The sequence below is a fragment of the Dreissena polymorpha genome, chromosome 3 (assembly GCF_020536995.1).
Source record: "Dreissena polymorpha isolate Duluth1 chromosome 3, UMN_Dpol_1.0, whole genome shotgun sequence".
Lineage (NCBI taxonomy): Eukaryota > Metazoa > Mollusca > Bivalvia > Myida > Dreissenidae > Dreissena > Dreissena polymorpha.
The window spans coordinates 82,786,679-82,795,758 of record NC_068357.1 but is presented as its reverse complement, the minus strand read 5'-3'; positions in this window follow the sequence as shown (position 1 = coordinate 82,795,758).

Below are 9,080 nucleotides of genomic sequence, written 5' to 3'. Positions count from 1 at the left end.
GCTATTTTATTGTAGAACAATTAATTAACAACACACTATGACATGTTTTATTCAATATAATTGTGATTTTTACATTTACACGTTTGAGCAAGTATGCACCGCTCAACACTGACATTATAGAAATATGAACACCGCTCAACAATGTCCGTAAAAACACCTCATCTTTATGATTTTTTGGCACCGCTTTATTCTGATCTTTTTTCTTTCAGAAGGAAGAAACGTTCAAATTTACGTTTGAACAAGCCAAAGAACAAGAAAAGGAGATTTTTTTCTCCCGGTGCTGAAGATGATACCAGTGCATCTCCGGGCGACCTTCAACCGGCATGTACCAGTTCGACGTCTGGCATAGTGACACCAAATGATCAGTGTCGCCCAGCATTTCATGACAATCTTGTAAATGCTCAACAGAAACGAAAAAACAAAAAAGCAAGGTCATCAAGAAAGAAATTATTTCAAAATAGCAGTTTAGAAAACATAACTGAAAAAGTGACACAGCTATTACCGGGTTTTCTTCACTCGGCAAATGTGTGCATTGACTTTTGTAACTTTTTCCATTTAGTATGTAACAACAAAAAAGTTTTTTGTTATAATTGTAACCCCTTTGTTTCTGATATAAGTAGTCGAGAGCATCTTTGGTATATATCTTTGGTTTTGGCAACAAATACCAAATTCACATTTCAGTAAATTTAACCAATGCAACATCACTTTGTACACTCTATACATAACTAAATTAGATTTACTGCAACATTTGCTTATACCTTTCCATAATCATAGCTGGGCATCTTTGTTCTAATATTGATACGGATTATGAATCTGAAATCAGTAAATAATAATTATCAATAATGATTGTATTTTACCTCAACAATAAATAAATTGAAACATGAGACTTAAACATGTGCCCTCCACGTACTGGAAAGCAAGACAATCGATCCCGGTGAACCTTTTCGGTGCAAGCATGCCATCATTTTCAAGATCAATTCTTGGACATGTAACTTTGATAAATGGAAGTTTATCGTAAATAAATTCAGCTCACGATGGCTCGTTGTTGCACATCATTTAAAACCATGTGCAGAAGTAAGCGATGCCACGAATATTAGTGACACGGAATATAAATACGGTGTTTATAATCAACGTTTCGCAGTGCATCGATATTTATGTACGTAACGTATGTTTTCAATTCAATTCAAGTTCAATTCAAGTTTATTCAGGTACAAGATCAAGGTATAATATAACAACAATATAGATACGAACATATAAAAGTAAACAGATATTGTAAAAAGATAACAGTGAACACATATATATTGATCTTGCAGACCTGGGATAACCCGATAAAGTACAAGTACTTATTTCCATTGGGGTCCCTTATCTTAAGCATACAATAAGTTCAATGTAACAACAATGTGTGAGAAAGTTATTAAACACCCTCTCAAAAAGTAAAGGAGACGCATGGCAGATTACAGATGAGGTATGGACGGTCACACACGCAAACCTATATAATACCTTGCTAACAATAATATGTAAGCACATAACACTGTTTATTTAAAAATAGAGTTTCAGATTCAGAGCCAGACGATAGTTGGACATTAAAGTTATGTGTATTAAATCTTGTTCTGGAGTGAAATGATGATATTCGTACTAAAATTATTTTCAAGGTATTTGGGGGCCTTACCATTGTAGATATTAAAAACATGATTTAACCTGAGCTGGTGAACTCTATCATTACCATTGAGCGTCTGAATGGACTCAAGCTCGTTATAAGTAATGCTTGTTCTTGACGGAAGATCTAATAAAAATCTAATGACCTTGTTTTGCGCCACCTGTAATTTACCCTGTAATTGTTTTGTAAGTCTTGCATACCAAGATAAACAAGCGTAATCAAAGTGGCATTGTACCAATGCGTTTGTAAGTGTTTGTTTGGTCTGTAGACTGAGGTTTTTACAGTTTCTATATGAAAATTTCAGTCTAGAGTTGACCCTTTTGACTATAGTGTGTATAATAGCTTCACAATTTAAGGTGCAATAAATGGTTTTCACCACAAAAATAAGGCCTTTAACAGATATTGAAACAAACAGGTTCGTATGGCATGATCTTTTGATATATACAGTGATTTAATGCCACATCAGGTCTGACACATCGACAATCATCTGATTATTACATTTTTCTCACACGTACAAATGGTGTCGAGCGCGACACGATTTTTCGGAAACACTATTTCAAAGTCATGCTAAATATTATACGACTGGTAAACTTTTAAATAGACGACCTATTGGTTCAGAAATTCGATGGAGTGCTTCGCAAGTCGCAATCATTTTGCAGTGTTTTATAATGAAACATTTTGTCACCCGGTTACCTGATATTGCTTCGTCCTCCATGTTTCTTTTCGTTAGAAGGATACGGAGCTTTTGTCAGAAGTATAAAGTTTTGACGGAGAGCGGAATAGTTGTGGTAATCCCCCTATCACCGTGAATTACGATTTCAATTAAACATGCATGAAATAAATCTTTCGGGAAAATACAGTAAACAGTTTGGAAATCGAAAAACAAGATTCACAAGGTGACAATAACATTCTTCCCTTTTATCTTGAGCATGCATATTTACCTTTGTCGTACACTACTCATTGTGCACCTGACAATCATATTTACGAGCCTATCATCACCTGCCATTTCTGCGATACACTTGAATACCACTTAACGATACGGGGTCTGTTGATAGGAGGTAAACCTCGCATGATAAAAAATGTGACAGAACATTATATGACACGCATAATTGCGCTTGCGCAAACGAAATTTTACTTTGATTGGAATACACTGAAAGATAAATTGCGATATAAATCTTTTCCGCGACATCTCAAATACCAAAAACAACTTCAAAATTTAAGTACTTTTATTATTTATCGCCACTGTTTCGTTTATCGTCTCTTATTGAATACGATCTTTGTAATAACGCATGGGTAATTACATGCAGTTGAACATATTTTAATAAAAGATAATTACTGTTTGACAATAACACGCCTTTAAATAAGTTTATTACAGCAGTTGTATTGCATTTAATGAAACTAAAGTGAACTATAACAATTACCACATAAACAAACTTTTAAATGTTGGTTATTGTATTTCCTTGTTTAATGAATTGAATAATGATGTTAACTTAATCTTCATTGCAATCATTATTTTCGTCGTCGTCTTCATCATGACAATAACAAACATTTATTCAGCAGTAAATCTTATACAAGTTCATAGTCTTCATTATATATGCATAATACAATTTATAAGTAATGGTAGAAGACAGAACTTGGCCGATAGTGTTATGAACTGGTCAACATGGTTAGTTATGAAAGGAATACATAATGGCATCTAATATTGCAACTGCATATCTTATATTTACTCTAAGTTACTTACAAGATATACGATTAGAAGAAATTTATTTCACAATTTGGAGAAAAAAAACAGCTGTGAATACGAATGTTGTATATTGTTGTGACTGAAATAACTACAATGTTAAGAATCTTATTTACGTGGAATATTTTAAATAACTTACTTAAAAATTTTAAATAAATCACGTCATGCACAGTTTCATCATATTATAATACAATTTTTTGTGTATGTTATGAGATATATACACCAACAACCACATTTATTCATCAATAAAGCCAATATGAGTTCATAGCCCTCACATATGAAAATGAGCATTAATTTGATATATGCACAGTTTCATCATATTATAATACAATTTTTGTGTATGTTATGAGATATATACACCAACAACCACATTTATTCATCAATAAAGCCAATGTGAGTTCATAGCCCTCACATAATGAACATGAGCATTAATTTGATATATGCAAGAATACAACAACAATAACTTTTACTCCTCAATAAAGCCTATACACGTTTATAGCAATCACATATGAAAATGATAATTAATTATATATATGCAAGTATACAACAACAACAACATTTATTCATCAATAAAGCCTATACAAGTTCATAGCCCTCACATTTGAAAATGAGCTTTAATTTTATATGTGAAAGTAATAGCAAATGCACACAAGGTACACATTCATAGCATGCATATGTATCAATTTTACAATTAATATCAAGCTAATTTATTGATTGCTGATAAAATATATAGAATTACGAATCGAGATGATGTATTAATTTATTTGCTTCGTAAATAAATTTCGCAGTACTTATCATTTCAGTTTTACTTTTGCTGGACATTAATCTTGCCAATTTATTTATTGTTGGCCATCGTACTTATGCTCACCATTATGATCGTGATCATGATCATCGTCATCCTAGTTGTCGTTAATTGTTCATGTTCAAATTGTACCGTTTTCATAAAAAGTATTTAAAAAGAAACAAATTGTACATGACAATTTAACCATCGTCATGTAATAATGATATTTCTGATGATGATGATGATAATAATAGTACTACTAATATTACTACCTCTGCCACTAATACTACAACTACTGACAATAATAACAATCATAACACTCCTCATCATCATCACTCTAAAGTCAAATTAGTTTAACCCACTAATTATTGAGAAAGTTCCTTACCAGTATGTAGTCGTACTACGAACACTAAGTAGGTACCTACTATATTGTTATTGGATACCTATGATATAATTGCAGACCTGTTTACCCTACCGATGGCGTCTCAGTAGTATGGAGGGCATCTCTCAGCAGTTTTGGGCTGTTGTCAGTAGTTTTAAACTTTTCACAATAAACTTGGTCACATATCAGTTTAACGCTACATAAAGCATTAGATGAATCTAGTTGCTAATAATTAAATCCCTTAAGTGATTGTTTTACTTTAATTTGTTACAGCCTGTGCCATTTGGTTTGGGAAAATTAGCGCGATAAACCACGAAATTGGAAAAAATAGTGCGATAAACCATGAAATTGGGAGACATTCAGCATTATACATATGATTATAAGTAACAGAATTAAAATTGTTTTTAAGTGCATGTTTGACAGCATTTTTTATTATAAAGTGCTGCTTCAATGTCTTCTTACAATGAAGACAATATTAAGTTAATATCCATCCACATGCATATTAAACTTGCAATAATCTAAAGATTCTTAAATACACCATTTGAGCATAAGCTCTTTAAGAATAGCTATTAATTTCATTCAGTATTTTTTTAAATTAAATATCATTAAGGGAAAACAAACAAATATTATATAAAATCCTTTAGTGTTCTTGTTGTGTTAATGATATATGAAATGGAGTTAAAATAAGATATTTTATTTGTTTACCCAAAGACCAATAGAATCTATAAGTCTTTGGTATACCTTTCAATATTTTGCACTTGACATCCTCAGTTCAATGCTATTTCATTAAACTGTACAGCGTAACAAATATAATAAAGCAGATTACGCATATGAATCTGATTATACACAGATCCACTAACATATAAATCAAATCATGTTTGTCTCGTTCCATTTTCGAACGATACTCATCTTATTATAATAAATGCTTTAACTTTGTGAGTAGACAATTTTCCAACATTCGTTTCCGTAACGCACATTAACTATGCAGATTTCTGATAAATATCAAGATTAAGATTCAAATCTCAAACGTAGTATGTTGCGTTAATTGACACACGCATAACATTATTCCCTAATGACCATATGATATCTGTTGTTAATTTGAATGGTATTTATTATTTTCGCCGTTAATCGCAATTTCTCGTCTGCTTGCCGCCATCTTTGACGTGTGTAAAAACAGGCGTGCTCAATCCTGATACTTCGACTATCGTCAGTATTCTCCGAAATAGAGAGAGAGATGTGTATACTGGATAGCAACGTAAAATCGTATATATTCGGCTAAATTTGCGAACCAATTCACAAGTCAGTTGTAGTTCGGTGACGACTCGACAAGCTCGATCAGCACTCGTTCCCCGGGAGGCTTGAATTTCAACGTTTTTTACTACGCAAGCGCCAAAATGATTATGATTGATACATTACCCGTTAAGACCGAAAATAAGCGAAAGTACGATTAAAAACTGAAATTTGACCATTTTGATCGATGGATCCGTAGTTTTTCAGTACAAATCCGTAGTGCGTAGTTTAGCCAAATAATCCGTAGTAACTACGGCGAATCCGTAGAAGTAAACAGGTCTGTAATTGCTTTGTACTACCGTATATATCATAGGTATCCACTTATTTTCTGTTTTAGCCAATGTCATACGCCATACATTTGTGTGGCCTGCCCCGATATTTCAGTCACGTGATATGTCTGTTCGTCGGTTAATAAATAGGCATAGAGGCGTTCACTACCGGCTTTTATTTCTGAGCAGTTGTTAATAGACTTGAAAAACACATACTAGTTAACAAGAAATATCTTTAAACAGATATACGGCGTTGATTGTGGTTGGTGTTGATGAACGATCAAAAGTTATAGCTATGAGATCAAACATAGCGAATGCATTTTTTCTGCGCAGGTCTTCGGTGCATCACACGCAAATCAAGTACGGGATGATGCGCCATATTTCTTGGTTATTGATCAGATATCTATATTTACAGAATACAAAAACACAAGAAGAATTAAAATAATTGAAAGTATTTAGGTTAGCCGGCAACACACCAATCATCCGTATATATTTGACATATTTATACGCGCGTTCTTCGAACAGAACTTTTGTGTGGTTGGTCGAACATTTTTATTAGATTCGATAATAAATAGTATTGTTAAACATCAAGCTCGTGCTTAATAAATCGATCTGTTCTGTATGGTGGAATATGTCTAATTTAATTAATCAAAACTGGTACTAATCATGCATTTGCTGTAAACACATTAAGAATCTATGATGGACATACCATATATTTCTGATCAAAATATTCTTTCAAGTTCACATAGTTAACGCGATAGCTTTATATGATGATTTCTGTTACTGACCGCGAACTTACCTTGATCCCTTGCGTATTGGAAGCTACGCATTAAAGTGAGGTAACGAGTCTACTTATGGAACGAGGCTAGTTTAAAGTTTTATACATTAACACGTTTAACGGTCGATTTAAAAAGAAAATAGTTTTTAAAATATTTTCGTCAAAGCGTATTTCAGGTTATTGAACAACAATACTTTTGAAGGACTTAAATAGGTGAAAAGCCATCTAATTTTTAAGCCTTTGAAAGCTATGGCAATAAAAACAATTTCTTAACTAAAAAGTTAAGACTATAGTATTAGAACTAACCAAATATGTATCCTTAATACAATACCATTATAGTATCAGTCTTTTTTATAAGCAACGGACAGAATACTTTTTACTAATTTCTGTTCGGTCGAGGCAGTAAGCGTTTGTTTCGTGTTTTAAATAAAGATTCTAAATCAGATAATTCTCAGTGTGTCTAATTTGTTCACTTTTTAAAGGGCTGTAGACAAGGAGATCCTCTATCATTTTTATCTTTTTCTCTCACGTCATATTTTCATTCACTGCGCTTCATTTGTTTTCAGTGATAAATATAATATAAAAAAAACCAATTAAAGCAAAACGGCGTATGTCGCTTAATGCCATAATTATTGATAAAGAATGGAATTAAATATCTGACTAACCCTTTTGATAATGAATGATGTAAAGGTTCGTTGGTTCAAAAACAGAGCAATAGCGGACACTTTGAACGAATACAGTTTTGAATTAAATGAAAATTACTTATTGTTAAATATGTTCATTTGCACACTAAATGATGAAAATGCACAGCGTTTGATTTTGGGAATGTTAGCTATATCAAGCAAATATTAAATAGATGTTAGCAGTTACAATCTTTTTCTTTTCTAAATAAGTCAATTGTACTACTTGGATAATCAACACAGTCTGCTAGAGCCACCAATTATGTTTTTTTATTACGCTTTACGTTTTTTTTACTGTAAAATGAATAAATGCTTTACATGCATAATAGGGGTCAAGAAATACACGTCTGAATATTTATACTTCAGAAAAATATCAATTTGATAAAATTGTTTAAAATTCTTTGACAGTGAAAGGGAATTATTAAATGCTATTGTCAAATAAACTTAGTATTTGAAATCGATGATTGTTGTGGCTTTTACAACTTCTTAAAAATACTATTTATACCGTACCGTTACTTAACGAAATTTACTGTTGGAGATAGGTGCCACAAAACATAATCATTTGTACCTATTATATCGATACTAACTCATTGCTATAAACAAAATAGTTTCACCCTTATAAATACAATATACTGGAAACTTTATAGACAGGTGATTTTGTAGAATAGTTTAATAAAAAACATATATATAACACACGATTATGGATTTGCTTAAAGTAACATTACTATTCGAAATCAACGAAAATTTCGTACAATTGTTCGTAAAATAAACTTAACCAATTAAAAATCAATGTTCCTTATGACAATTGCCGAAATTTCAACGTCAGATATGGTCTGGTAAAATAGATGTTTGTAGATACAAAATGCTCGTTTTTATTATTGTGTTGCATATTTATTCATACGACACATGAACACTAAAATGGTGTTCGTGTGTCGTATGAATAGATATATTCGCGGGAATTAATTGTGGCCACAAATAAATAAAAACGAGCATTTTGTATCTACAAAAATCTAAGTAATCATACCACATCCAGCGTTGAAATTGTGGCTATTGCTATAAGGAACACTGATTGTTGAGGTGTTAACTTTATTTGTCGAAATACTTTACAAAATTTGCGTTGATCGTGAGCGTTATAGAGACTTTAAGATTCTGTTTTTAAACTTTAAGCCTTTCTTACATCTGTATAGTAAAGTTAGAGGAATCTTCCGCGTTACTAACCTTAATCTGTGTATATAAGTTACTTCTTTCACATATTGCATCTTTTCTATCTATGAAAGCATTACATAGTAATGTTACTTTTTTGATCTGCATTTGTTTTGATTAAAAAGTGTGTCGGTGAAAAGTATCTTGTGTATACTTTCAAATTAAATTACAAACTTATTTTTGAATTTAGTTGTATTTTTAACTTTACATTAATGCACTATAAATTGATGTGTTGAAGTGTCAACGCGTTGTCGTTTTCAACTAAAGCAAATATTTGACGATCAGATCAAACATGTTCT